The sequence below is a fragment of the Symphalangus syndactylus genome, chromosome 8, assembly GCF_028878055.3.
Source record: "Symphalangus syndactylus isolate Jambi chromosome 8, NHGRI_mSymSyn1-v2.1_pri, whole genome shotgun sequence".
Taxonomy (NCBI): domain Eukaryota; kingdom Metazoa; phylum Chordata; class Mammalia; order Primates; family Hylobatidae; genus Symphalangus; species Symphalangus syndactylus.
In genome coordinates, this window is record NC_072430.2 from 90,158,928 (window position 1) to 90,173,008 (window position 14,081).

Genomic DNA, 14,081 nt, shown 5'->3' on the forward strand with positions numbered 1-14,081 from the left:
CCACCTATGAGTGAGAACATGCGGTGTTTGGTTTTTTATCCTTCTGATAGTTTGCTGAGAATGATGGTTTCCAGTTTCATCCATGTCCCTACAAAGGACATGAACTCATCATTTTTTACGGCTGCGTAGTATTCCATGGTGTATATGTGCCACATTTTCTTAATCCAGTCTATCATTGTTGGACATTTGGCTTGGTTCCAAGTCTTTGCTATTGTGAATAGTGCCGCAATAAACATACGTGTGCATGTGTCTTTATAGCAGCATGATTTATAATCCTTTGGGTATATACCCAGTAATGGGATGGCTGGGTCAAATGGTATTTCTAGTTCTAGATCCCTGAGGAATCGCCACACTGACTTCCACAATGGTTGAACTAGTTTACAGTCCCACCAACAGTGTGAAAGTGTTCCTATTTCTCCACATCCTTTCCAGTACCTGTTGTTTCCTGACTTTTTAATGATTGCCATTCTAACTGGTGTGAGATGGTATCTCATTGTGGTTTTGATTTGCATTTCTCTGATGGCCAGTGATGATGAGCATTTTTTCATGTGTTTTTTGGCTGCATAAATGTCTTCTTTTGAGAAGTGTCTGTTCATATCCTTTGCCCACTTTTTGATAGGGTTTTTTTTTTCTTGTACATTTGTTGGAGTTTACTGTAGATTATGGATATTAGCCCTTTGTCAGATGAGTAGATTGCAAAAACTTTCTCCCATTCTGTAGATTGCCTGTTCATTCTGATGGTAGCTTCTGCTGTGCAGAAGCTCTTTAGTTTAATTAGATACCATTTGTCAATTTTGGCTTTTGTTGCCATTGCTTTTGGTGTTTTAGACATGAAGTCCTTGCCCATGCCTATGTCCTGAATGGTATTGCCTAGGTTTTCTTCTAGGGTTTTTATGGTTTTAGGTCTAACATGTAAGTCTTTAATCCATCTTGAATTAGTTTTTGTATAAGGTGTAAGGAAGGGATCCAGTTTCAGCTTTCTACATATGGCTAGCCAGTTTTCCCAGCACCATTTATTAAATAGGGAATCCTTTCCCCATTGCTGTTTTTGTCAGGTTTGTCAAAGATCAGATGGTTGTAGATACGTGGCATTATTTCTGAGGGCTCTGTTCTGTTCCATTGATCTATATCTCTGTTTTGGTACCAGTACCATGCTGTTTTGGTTACTGTAGCCTTGTAGTATAGTTTGAAGTCAGGTAGCGTGATGCCTCCGGCTTTGTTCTTTTGGCTTAGGATTGACTTGGTGATGCGGGCTCTTCTTTGGTTCCATATGAACTTTAAAGTAGTTTTTTCCAATTCTGTGAAGAAAGTCATTGGTAGCTTGATGGGGATGGCATTGAATCTGTAAATTACCTTGGGCAGTATGGCCATTTTCACGATATTGATTCTTCCTATCCATGAGCATGGAATGTTCTTCCATTTGTTTCTATCCTCTTTTATTTCATTGAGCAGTGGTTTGCAGTTCTCCTTGAAGAGGTCCTTCACATCCCTTGTAAGTTGGATTCCTAGGTATTTTATTCTCTTTGAAGCAATTGTGAATGGGAGTTCATTCATGATTTGGCTCTGTGTTTGTCTGTTATTGGTGTATAAGAATGCTTATGATTTTTGTACATTGATTTTGTATCCTGAGACTTTGCTGAAGTTGCTTATCAGCTTAAGGAGACTTTGGGCTGAGATGATGGGGTTTTCTAGATACACAATCATATCATCTGCAAACAGGGACAATTTGACTTCCTCTTTTCCTAATTGAATACCCTTTATTTCCTTCTCTTGCCTGATTGCCCTGGCCAGAACTTCCAACACTATGTTGAATAGGAGTGGTGAGTGAGGGCATCCCTGTCTTGTGTCAGTTTTCAAAGGGAATGCTTCCAGTGTTTGCCCATTCAGTATGATATTGGCTGTGGGTTTGTCATAGATAGCTGTTATTATTTTGAGATACGTCCCATCAATACCTAATTTATTAAGAGTTTTTAGCATGAGGGGTTGTTGAATTTTGTCAAAGGCCTTTTCTGCATCTATTGAGATAATCATGTGGTTTTTGTCTTTGGTTCTGTTTATATGCTGGATTACCTTTATTGATTTGCATATGTTGAACCAGCCTTGCATCCCAGGGATGAAGCCCACGTGATCATGGTGGATAAGCTCTTTGATGTGCTGCTGGGTTCGGTTTGCCAGTATTTTATTGAGGATTTTTGCATCAATGTTCATCAAGGATATTGGTCTAAAATTCTTTTTTGGTTGTGTCTCTGCCAGGCTTTGGTATCAGGATGATGCTGGCCTCATAAAATGAGTTAGGGAGGATTCCCTCTTTTTCTATTGATTGGAATAGTTTCAGAAGGAATGGTACCAGCTCCTCTTTGTACCTCTGGTAGAATTCGGCTGTGAATCCATCTGGTCCTGGACTTTTTTTGGTTGGTAAGCTATTGATTATTGCCACAATTTCAGAGCCTGTTATTGGTCTATTCAGAGATTCAACTTCTTACTGGTTTAGTCTTGGGAGGGTGTATGTGTTGAGGAATTTATCCATTTCTTCTAGATTTTCTAGTTTATTTGCATAGAGGTGTTTGTAGTATTCTCTGATGGTAGATTGTATTTCTGTGGGATCGGTGGTGATATCCCCTTTATCATTTTTTATTGTGTCTATTTGATTCTTCTCTCTTTTCATCTTTATTAGTCTTACTAGCTGTCTATCAATTTTGTTGATCATTTTAAAAAACCAGCTCTTTTATGGATAACCTTTTATCATTTACTTTTAAATCCAGAATTCTGAAATCTTACCCAATGTGTCCAGATATGAGGTCTTTTTATAATCACCTTTTCGCTGTTATTAGGTTCTTTCAACATAAAGAATTTGAGTAATTTTTAATTTCACTTTCTAAAGTATTATCTTTTTCTTTTTTGAGATGGAGTCTGGCTCTGTCGCCCAGGCTGGAGTGCAGTGGCGTGATCTCGGCTCACTGCAAGCTCTGCCTCCCGGGTTTATGCCATTCTCCTGCCTCAGCCTCCTGAGTAGCTGGGACTACAGGCGCCCACCACCACACCTGGCTAATTTTTTGTAGAGACAGGGTTTCACCATGTTAGCCAGGATGGTCTCGATGTCCTGACCTCGTGATCCACCTGCCTCGGCCTCCCAAAGTGCTGGGATTACAAGTGTGAGCCACTGCGCTTGGCCAACTATTATCATTTTGAAATGCCAACGGCTTTAGAGAGTAAGTCTTCATTGTTTACATTTCTTCCTAGCAATATGACCATAGCACCCTACATATACTTCTATTATTGTATTTATCACATCATATCAAAATTATACTTTAGGTCTCTCCAACTTTACTACAAACTCTGCTCAAACAGGAATGGATGGCTGCCTCACTCATTTCTGAATTCTAAAATGGGTGGAAATATAACAACTAATCAATAATCATTTGTTCAACTGAAGTGAATTTAATATATGGCATGATGGCTTATGTTTGAAAAGGAAGAAATTCAACATCACCTTAAGGTGATGCCTAAAATTTATGTTAACAGGTATATTTCTTCTTAAGTAATACAAGATATATTCTTCCAACAGACTTCTACTAACTTTCCAAATGATAACTGATAACCATGGCAACCTGAACACTCCTGGCTGATAGGCCAATTCTCTAGGGCTTCAAGTCATGTTGGTTGCCTTCAGATGGAAATGCCTTCTCAAAATTGCAATGTAGGCATGAGATACTCCCTTAACAAGATTACTGTCTTATCTGTTCATTATTTACTTTGATTAAGGCCACTAATTGAGTTTTTTGATCAACTCAGGCTTTATTGAAGAAGTGATGATGGAATGTCAAAGCTCTCTGTATTCTACTCCCTGACTTTGCCTGAAAATGAGTTTGGAAAGGCAGACAGTAATTTTTGCATCCCATGCATCCATATTGTAAACAGAATCTATTGGAGGATTTTTAATTAAAGACTGAAATGATCATATATATGTTTTGTAACCAACTTTCAAGATGCTAATGGGATGATGATTTTTAAAGAATGAAGTTACAGTCTAGGAAACATAAGGCTATTTTTAAAAGCCCATCAAAAAAATGATGACGTGGTGAAGGTGGAAATGACATGTCAGAGATTAAGGAAAGTGAAGAATCTGTGATTGTGTTATTCTGTTCTTGCCTTGCTATAAAGAAATACCTGAGGCTGAGTCATTCATAAAGAAAAGAGGTTTTATTGGCTCTCGATTCTGAGGACTGTACAAGAAGCATAGTGGCTTCTGCTTTTGGGGAGGCCTCAGGAAGCTTCCAACCATGACAGAGAGCAAAGGCAAAGCAGGGATCTTACATGGAAGGAGCAAGAAAGCAAGATGGGAAGCTGCTACACACTTGCAAAAAATCAGATCTTCACAAGAACTTACTCAGTAACCCAAGAACAGCACCAAGGGAATGGTGTTAAACCATTCTTGAGAAATCCATCACCATGATCCAATCACCTCTCACCGTGCCTCACTTCCAACATCGAGGATTACAATTCGACATGAGATTTAGGCAGGGACACATATCCAAACTATATCAGTGATTTCTCTCAGATTTCTACCAATATATTTTCCAGCAGTTTACTTTCAGTGAAAGTATCTAGTAGTAGTGCTATTCACAGAGAAAGAAAGGCAGTTTCTAAAGAAGTACAAGTGTTTATACCTGTATTATGTGATCTCTTACAACAAGAATGAAAAGAGATCAGAAGTACAGTAGTCCTTCTTATCTGAGGGACACATATTCCAAAACCCTCTTGGGTGCCTGAAACCAGAGATAGTACTAAACCCATAATATTGTTTTTCCCTAAACATACATTCCTATGATAAAGTTTAATTTATAAATTAAATGTGATTAAAAATAATAATAAAATAAAACAACTATAACAACATGCCAGCTTCACTACTCTTGTGCTTTGGGGCTATTACTAAGTCAAATAAGGGTGACCTGAACATGAGCACTGAAATACATCAACAGTCAATCTGATAATCAGATGGCTGCTAAGTGACTAATGGGGGATATCACATACAATGTGAATATGCTAGATAAAGGGATGATATACACTATTCAGAATAGTGTGCAATTTAAAATGTATGAATTATTTCTAGAATTTTCTATTTAATATTTTTGGACCACAGATGACCACAGATAAATTAAACCACAAAAAGTAAAACCATAGACAAGGGAGGACTACTGTATTTTAAAAATCCTGTCCTGGGGAAATGTGTGACGTATGCATTATATTCTTAAGTCTTTTAGGAAAAAAGATGTATCGCACTTGAGAGGTCACAAGGGATCAACTCCAAAGGGAACTAATTCTCCCCATTTAATTTTTACCGAAAAGGAAGAAATGGTGGATGAAGAAGAAATGATGAGAAGCTGCACTCAGAAAATGTGATCAAATGATCTAAAAGCATTCATAATAATCAAGGCAGAGAAGGCTGATAAGAGCAAGACATCAAAAACAAGCAAATAAAAACAAAGCAAGTACATTTTTTTTTTAAATCTAGAGCTTCTTTTACTATCTCCCCCAAGCTAATTCCTACTTATGATTTAGATTCCTAAACTCCTAAAATTGCTTTTGTCTACTGCCAAGTGCTCTCACAGTACCTTGCACCTGCAGTTATTGTTCTGCGTATCAACTCCATTTATCCTATGTATAGCCTTCGTCCATTCAGGCTGCTGTAGCACAATGTCATAGACTGGGCGACTTAGGAATGACAGGAATTTATTTCTTACAGTTCTGGGGCAGGGAAGATCTAAGTGTCGGCAGATTTGGTGTCTGGGGAGGACCCACTTTCTGGTTCATAGATGGCTATCTTCTCAATGTGTCCTCACATGGTGGAAGTGGTAAGGGAGCTCTCCACCGTCTCTTTGATTAGGGCACTAACCCAATAATGAGAGCTCTGCCCTCATAACCTAATTGCTTCCCAAAGGGGCCTGCCTCCAAATGCCATCACATGGAGAGTTAGGATTTCAACATTTCAGTTTTGGGGGGACACAAACATTCAGTCTGTGGCATCAACATCCTCCACAGATACTGTGAGTATCTTCTTATTCATAGCTATGCCATCAGTATATATGCAAGACACCTAAAAGGCATTTAATAAATAAATATTATTTAATTAATAAAGAATGATTCCATGACTTATGGCTCTGAAAGAGAAAATAACTAATATTGAATACTAAAAAAAAATTATACTACTAAAGGGCCAAGCGATTCTGATAAGATAGTTATCTGATTAGCAGGTTAATAATTCATAAAGAAAAAGGAAAAAATATACAAAACCAACCTTTATAAGTATAAACAAATCTAATATTTATTACATATTTAGTTTGCTAAGATTGATGAGCATAATAAAAAATACTCTGTTAGGTACAGCATGATAAAAATATTTCAAGAAATAGTCACAAAGTGCCATTATGTGCAAGGCATTGTGTTAGGTTCTGTACAGACATCAATATAAGTGCAGTGTGTTCTCTAATCTTCAGATTATAATCAAATTGAAAGGAGTGTTACTTTTAGGGAAGAAATATACAGTGTAAAAATATATTTGTGAAATCGCTCTATAGATAATATATACCATAGAAATACAAAGGAGAAATATTACTAACAGCTGAAGAACTGAGAAGACATCTGAGAGGTGAACTAAATTACGGATGTATTAGCCCATTCTCATGCTGCTAATGAAGACATATCTGAGACTGGGTAATTTATAAAGGAAAGACGTTTAGTTGACTCATAGCTCAGCATGGCTGGAGAGACCTCATAATCATGGCAGAATATGAAGGAGAAACAAAGGCATGTCTTACATGTAGCAAGCAGGAGAGCGTGCACGGGGAAGCTGCCCTTTATAAAGCCATCAAATCTCATGAGACTTATTCACTATCATAAGAACAGCATGGGGAAACCTGCCCCCACGATTCAATTACCTCGCACCTTTTCCCTCCCACGGACATGTGGGGATTATGGGAGCTACAATTCAAGATGAGATTTGGGTGGGGACACAGCCAAACCATATCAATGGGAGAATGAGGGGTTCTAATAAATATTTTTGTCAAATCAAAAGAAGACAATTCTGCCTGCCATCAAAGCATAGAATTAGAAGGAAAAAATATTTTAATGTATTATTCTCACTTATATGTGTTTTTTTTAACTTGGGCAAGGAGAAGAAACAAAGAGATTGAACATAAATAAACTAAGGATACAACTGCTTTTCCTATCAAGCTTTAGTGTTCAAACGCAGCTCAATACAATTCTTCCCTGCAGGAAACACTTTCATTTAGGGCCAATTGAGAGGTGACAAATTCAACTGCTTAAAATTAAGAGCATCTACAGCCCTAAAGTACTAAGTGAAAGAGATAGACTGAGAGCACATGATGAAGTAAATGAAGTGACCTCGGTGTGTCTAGTGAGGCTTTCTACAGGAAGTCTTCTGTTCCTGACATTTCTGGCATTTTTTGCCCTTGGATGTGTGGATCATTTTCACTCCAAAGATGAGAACTTTGACTCCCTGTCAGGCTTGTCGGGTCTTTTATTTTTCCTCAACTTCAAGCAAGAAGTTTATTCTTATTTGTGAGTGCCTCTATTTTTATTCCCTTTCAAAGGCCAATGCAAGGCCAAAATGCAAGAAGTCTATAGTTTAATATAATATCATCTTGTTTTGTCTAAAAGGCATAAAATATTTTTAAAATAGCATTCACGTTTTAGGATATATGATGACATTTATACATAAACCTCAGGGGGGAAGTACACAACTGTGTGGCTCCTATATTATTAGATAATTTCATGTCAAAAGTAATGATAAAATTTTAGCTAAACTTTTTTTGCATAAGCTGAAAAATATGCCAATTTAATGTTTGTTTGTTTTATTTTTACCTTTTGGTAAAATCAGTAAGCTTGAAACAGAGAAATGGAACTGAAGATTTCAATTCTCAGGTGTAAATTATATTAAGAAAAATATTCAGTGTGCTTTTAAATGGTTTAAAAAATAATCATTATCATAAATACATATCAATTATGGAATATTAATAAGGCCATGTGGTCCTTCCCTTAATTTTATTGTAGTTTAATCACAATAAGCTCATGACACCATGAATAAATTATAAAACACATTCTAATAACAAAAACTGAAGGAAATATTCCTTTGCTCACCCAGGGCCTCTTGCACCTGCAGTTTTCTGTCCCTGGAATTCTTTTCTCTTTTCCTTATTTCTCCTGAACTGTGCAGAGCAGCCTTCTTCTCATCCTTCATCTTTAATATTATATTCTCAGAAAAACTTTCCAGATTATCCTATCCTCCACCCTCTAGTATTCCCTACCCAGAGCATTTCTAGAAAATACCATAGTTTAAAGTTACGTTACATCTTTCATCTCTTTTTTCCATTAGATCAAGCACCCTATCTTTCTTGTTTGCAATTGTAATCCCAGTACTTAGTAGAATGTTGAGAACATTTTTAAAATAGTCGTTGAATGACTGGAAAAATAAACTTAAATATTACTTAATATTACTTAAATAATATTAACATAATATCAAAAAACAAGAAAACTGCAATATAAAAATTAAGTTGAAAAATCTAAAGTCAGAATAAGTCTGAAATTTCATATGTAAATGTTATATTAATTTTTTTAAAATTCCATTTACTTGGCCGAGCGAGTGGATCACCTGAGGTCAGGACTTCAAGACCAGCCTGGCCAACATGATGAAACCCTGTCTCTACTAAAAAATACAAAAAAATAAGCTGGACATGGGGTTTCCTGTAATCTCAGTTACTTAGGAGGCTGAGGGAGGAGAATCACTCGAACCCAGGAGGCAGATGTTACAGTGAGCCGAGATCATGCCATTGCACTCCAGCCTGGGCAACAAGAGCAAAAATCCATCTCAAAAAAAAAAAAAAAAATTGATTTACTCTGTATTGAGTTGAAATACATTGTGTTTAGTTTTAAATATGAGACTTATATTTAACTGATAGGACCTCAAGACTTTTTTTATAGAGGAATCATTTTTATAGTGCCTTTAAGAGTTATATGTGAGTGTATTAAAAAAATCATGCTTTTATTTCAAGAAAAACACATGTAAGAATGTCAAGGTTATTAATAGTTTTATATAAATGTTAACTTTAAAACTTAATGAAATATTTTTTGAAAGTTACTATGCCTAATGCACCATGTTAGATGCTATTAAAACCAGAAAATACATACACATGATGGTTAATTTGTTCCAAATTTGGAGGTTTTAGAGAAGTTACAATTTTAAAATCTTTTTCAGTGTTTTCAGGCAGTTGACAAGAATGACAACTTGCAAATACCATCTCCAAAATTTACTCTAGTGATATCCTATAGTCTTAACACTACTATATATTTATGTTAACCAAAAAAAAATTGAAAAACATACTAAAGGTACATCATACAAAACAATTATCTTTAATATTTCAAAAAGTATTGTAATTATACAAATTAAGCTGAGTCATGATGTAGAAGGCAGAAGCCATGAAAATAAATCTACAGGGAACTAAGCAGTACAACAGCAATAATAGTTTTGTTTTGTTTTATTCTAAAACATTGTTTTTTTTAAGTGTGTTTTTTGTCAAGTGTTGTTGCCCTACCAGCAATACTCCCAAAGCAGCAGCTCAGCACCTCAACATTACCCCAATACAGAGGAGTGTTTCAATGCAAGGGCTCTGTGCTCTGGAGTCAAAAATTACCTGGGCATGAAAACTGGCTCCTCCACCAATTTGATGAACCTGGATGAATACCTAAATTCCCTGCACCCCAATATTTTCATCTGTAAAATAACAACTATCATAATAATAACTCCTTCATTTTCTTATGAAAATTAAATGAATTCATTTGTATAAAGTACTAAAGAACAATGCTCAGCATGTAGTAAACCCTCCAAACAATGGCCATTATTTTTTATCAGAAAAGACTATAAACATAGACAGGTGTGAGGTACATGGAAGGGGAAATAATAACCACCTTACCATGGAAACAGAAAACAGTTCAAACACAAAGACTCTAATTTATTCTTTATTGAACTGCTGCATGTACAGAAAATTGTGGAAGAGAAAATGTATAAAATATGGCATCCCTCAAGGAATACAGGAGATAAAGCATTTATATAGATATCAAGCCCACATAGAATACTTGTCAGAGGATGTATATCAATAAGAGTTGGTGAAGTAACTTGGTTATTTTCATCAGTCAACTTTTATTTTATTTTTATTTTTGAGACAGGCTCTCACTCTGTCACCCAGGCTGAAGTTCAGTGGTGTGATCATAGCTGACTGAAACCTCAAACTTCTGGGATCAAGAGATCCTCCTGCCTCAGCCTCCTGAGTAGCTGGAAATACAGATGTATACCACCATGCCCAGCTAATTTTTTTTTTTTTTTTTTTTGTAGAGACAAATTCTCAGTATATTGCCCAGGCTAGTATCAAACTCCTGGGCTGAAGTGATCCTCCCGCCTAGGCCACCCAAAGTGTTGAGATTACAGTCATAAGCCACCATGTCTGGCCAGTAAATTTTTATAAGGAAGGATTTGAGGTAGAACCTGAAATATTAATAGAATGTCCATAAGTAGACAAGAGGAAGAAACCTTTATGAAATGTAATGAAACAAACATCGAGGTGTAGGAAAGGAGAGCATATTGTGTAATCAGTACAAACAGTCCAGGTTATTGGTGATGTATGAAATACAGCAGTAATGGCAATGGCAAATGAGCCCCAAAGATAATATAAGGAAATGTCAATGAGTTTGTTAATCAGTATAGGTCTATAACAACATGTAACCCCCGTGAGAAATGTTTAGATAATACCATATTTGCTTATACTCAAGCAAAAATATTCACTATTCTATTCACTTTGGTTTTTCTGGTCTGCAGCAAAATCATAATGGCAGCATTATCATAATAAAAGTATACAGTAATGGATAGCTTTTAAAGTAGAATTCATTATGTTTGTATTTTTATTTAGCAAGATAGTAAAATTAAAGGACAAAGATAAGTTGTAAGACTCAATAAATAATACTTGCGCAGATAATTCTCAGACTTAATGGATTTTGTCATTACTGAGGAAGCAAAAAAATGAAACACAGGAGGTAAATACAAGGTATAATGGTTGAAATTAATGAAATAGAACTTTTAAGAATATTTTTTAAATAACTTTTCCCTTTCCTCTATAAATGTGTGCTGAAGATGAAACAGAATGACTATTCTTGGCAATAGGCTGTAATCATTAAAAAGACAAATATAGATATATTTTAGTTTTTTTTTTACATGACAGTTATTGGGTTATAGGTAAATATTTTGTTGTTAATTTTCTGACTTGGAAGGTTATGTCATTTAAAATTAGGAAAACATTTATGTGAGCATAGGCAAAAAGGATATGAAAAAGATTGTAAGTAAAGATGTACAAGTTTCTTTCATCCTCAAAGAAAACCCTCATCTTGTCTCTTATAAACTGTTCAGGTTTAAGGGACATCAAAAGAAGCAAATTACTGAGTTCTAAGAGAATTCCACATGCCTCTTTTCTGTTGGCTATAATATATTTATTTTGAGCAGATCTAAAATGCTACATTTTGTATCATGTGCTTCTACTAAAAGTGATATAAAGAAAATGGTGTCCTTTATTTAAGTCACCTTCCAGATCTCCAAGTGCTTCCGAGAAACCCAGTCCCACTCTACTGGCCCTGATCCTCCCCAGCAAGATTTATGGCAGGCCCCAGAATTCCATGTGCTCTTGTTGGTGTTTTCATCACCCACCCACTCGTGATACCACCTAATGCTCTCTTTAAATCAAATCTAGAAGCCCCTCAGAGACCTATAATTAAGGCTAGGACACCCAGAACTGCCTGTTCTAAAGCCACCCCTCCATTATTTGTGACTCTACCCTCAACATAAGGATGCACTCCATATAAGATTATCATTCTTCCATACTACAACACCGTCAGCCTCACCTCTGACAACTGACTAAAAGATCAATTCTAGGAAAAAGATATAATTAGAGCTGATTACCATTTCCCTTGGAAGACCAGCAATACCAATCCTGACTTCCTTTTTTATTTCAGATACTCCCAAAAGTGAAAATCTCCCCAAGCCCCCATCTAAGTCTGTGTACAAATCTTACTCTACACCCATCAGGCTTTGACACAACTGACCATGCCCTCCCTGAAATTTCTTTTCTTTTTTGCAGACATCACACTCTTAAGATTCTCATTTCTCACTGGCTACTCTTATTCTTCATAGCTGGTTCCTCCTTATTTTTAGATCTTGAGACGTTGGAGTGGCTCAGTTCTCAGTTATTAGCACTCTTTGCTCTCTATATTGTCTTTCCCTAGGTAACCTCATTTATTCTTACATTTTATAAATGATATTATTAATATACTGATGAATATCAAGTTTACATGCCCCAAACTTTAATTTCAAACTTATGTATCTAACTTTCCAGACAACATCAGCAGTTGGATTTCTCATAATCTAATAGGCTTAGCATATATAAAAGAGAACTCTTGATTTGCCCCTCCAAAAAACAAGTCCAGCATCATCCCCAGGCTTACTTATCTCAGCAAATGGTACTACTATTCTTCCAGTTGTTTAAGCCAGAAACACACACACACACACACACACACCATTTTAACATTTCTTTCTTGCTCTTGCCCCTCATTTCTTATTTGTTATTAAGTGCAGTGAACTCTATCTTCAAAATATAGACTGTATCCAATCAATAATCATCCCTTCCACAACTACTATCCTAGTTTAAGCTACCAACATCTCACGCAAGGACTACCAAAATAATTTTTTAATTGGCTTCCCGTTTTTACTCTCCATGCAGACTTTTTCTGTCTGTCTCTGTAGATCCTTACAGTGCTCACTTACCTATTCTTTGACTTCAATCTCTTGTTGCTCTCTTTACTCCACATTCCAAAGTAAACAAGCCTTTTTTTTTTAATTTCTTTAGAGGCATATACTGGAAGAAAGGGAAAAAATCTTGCTTAAATTCACCATCTACTAGCTACCATTTCATTTCCTTCTCTCCTTTCACTAAAAAATATCTCAGATGAAAAATTAACATCCTAGTCAATGGTTTAACAAATATTAATTGTTCACCGATTTCTCAAGTATCATCAATTACCTCTTAGTTATGATATATAATGCTTTTTTCCCAGTTCACATTCTCCTTGTCCTACCTATACTGCTGTCTCTCTCTATATATAAATATATACATACACATATCTGTGTGTATATATATATACACAGATGTGTATGTGTGTATATGCATATATACACACGTACACATGTATATACATGTGTACATGTGTATATCTATATGTGTGTATATCTATATGTGTGTATATATATATGTGTGTGTATATATATATATATATATAAAATCACTTAACCTACATCATTTAGGCTTTTCATTAGCATTTATGATTTTATTTTATTTTTCTTTTCTCCTCAAATTGAAACAAAAAAATCCTTAAAAACAAGACTCTCTCCTTTGAAGTAGAGGACACAGTATATATACATAGATACATAGATATATATGTATCTATGTATATATATGTATCTATGTATATACACACATATATGTATATGTATATGAATATACACACATATGTATATCCGTACATGTGGGTATACATATGTGTGCATATACATGGCAATGTTTTTGTGTTCCATCACTCAGACATATGTATATATGTGTATATACCTATATACATATGTGTGTATATATTCATATATATAAATATTTTTTTTCTCCTGAAATATGTCTGTTCTCTACTTACTGGCCACCCTTTCCTCACTAAATACTGTTCTTCTCAAAAAAGTTATTAATAATATTCTCTACTTTCTTAACCAGACTTAATTCACACCTATGATTCCAGGTACTTTCTCTTTTTATTAGAAATTTGACAAAGATCTCAATTAGAAACATGCATATAATATATATTTCAATTTTCCATCTTTAAACATATTCTTGATTTTTATGTGTAACTATATTTTTTCAACATTACATGTCATGGAAGATATATATAAATTATTTTCCATTGCTAGATACCTATTCTAATCATCCTAC

At 35.3% G+C, this 14,081-nt stretch overlaps 1 long non-coding RNA gene across 1 annotated transcript in view; it reads right to left on the bottom strand.

Moving 5' to 3' along the window:
* Positions 1–14,081, bottom strand: part of LOC129488151 (uncharacterized) — a 157,348-nt gene that overhangs the window by 15,392 nt on the left and 127,875 nt on the right. Inside the window, exon 5 of the long non-coding RNA XR_008659601.2 lies at positions 12,878–12,968. This is a non-coding gene — a long non-coding RNA (uncharacterized lncRNA). The remainder of the gene's footprint in view (positions 1–12,877; positions 12,969–14,081) is intronic.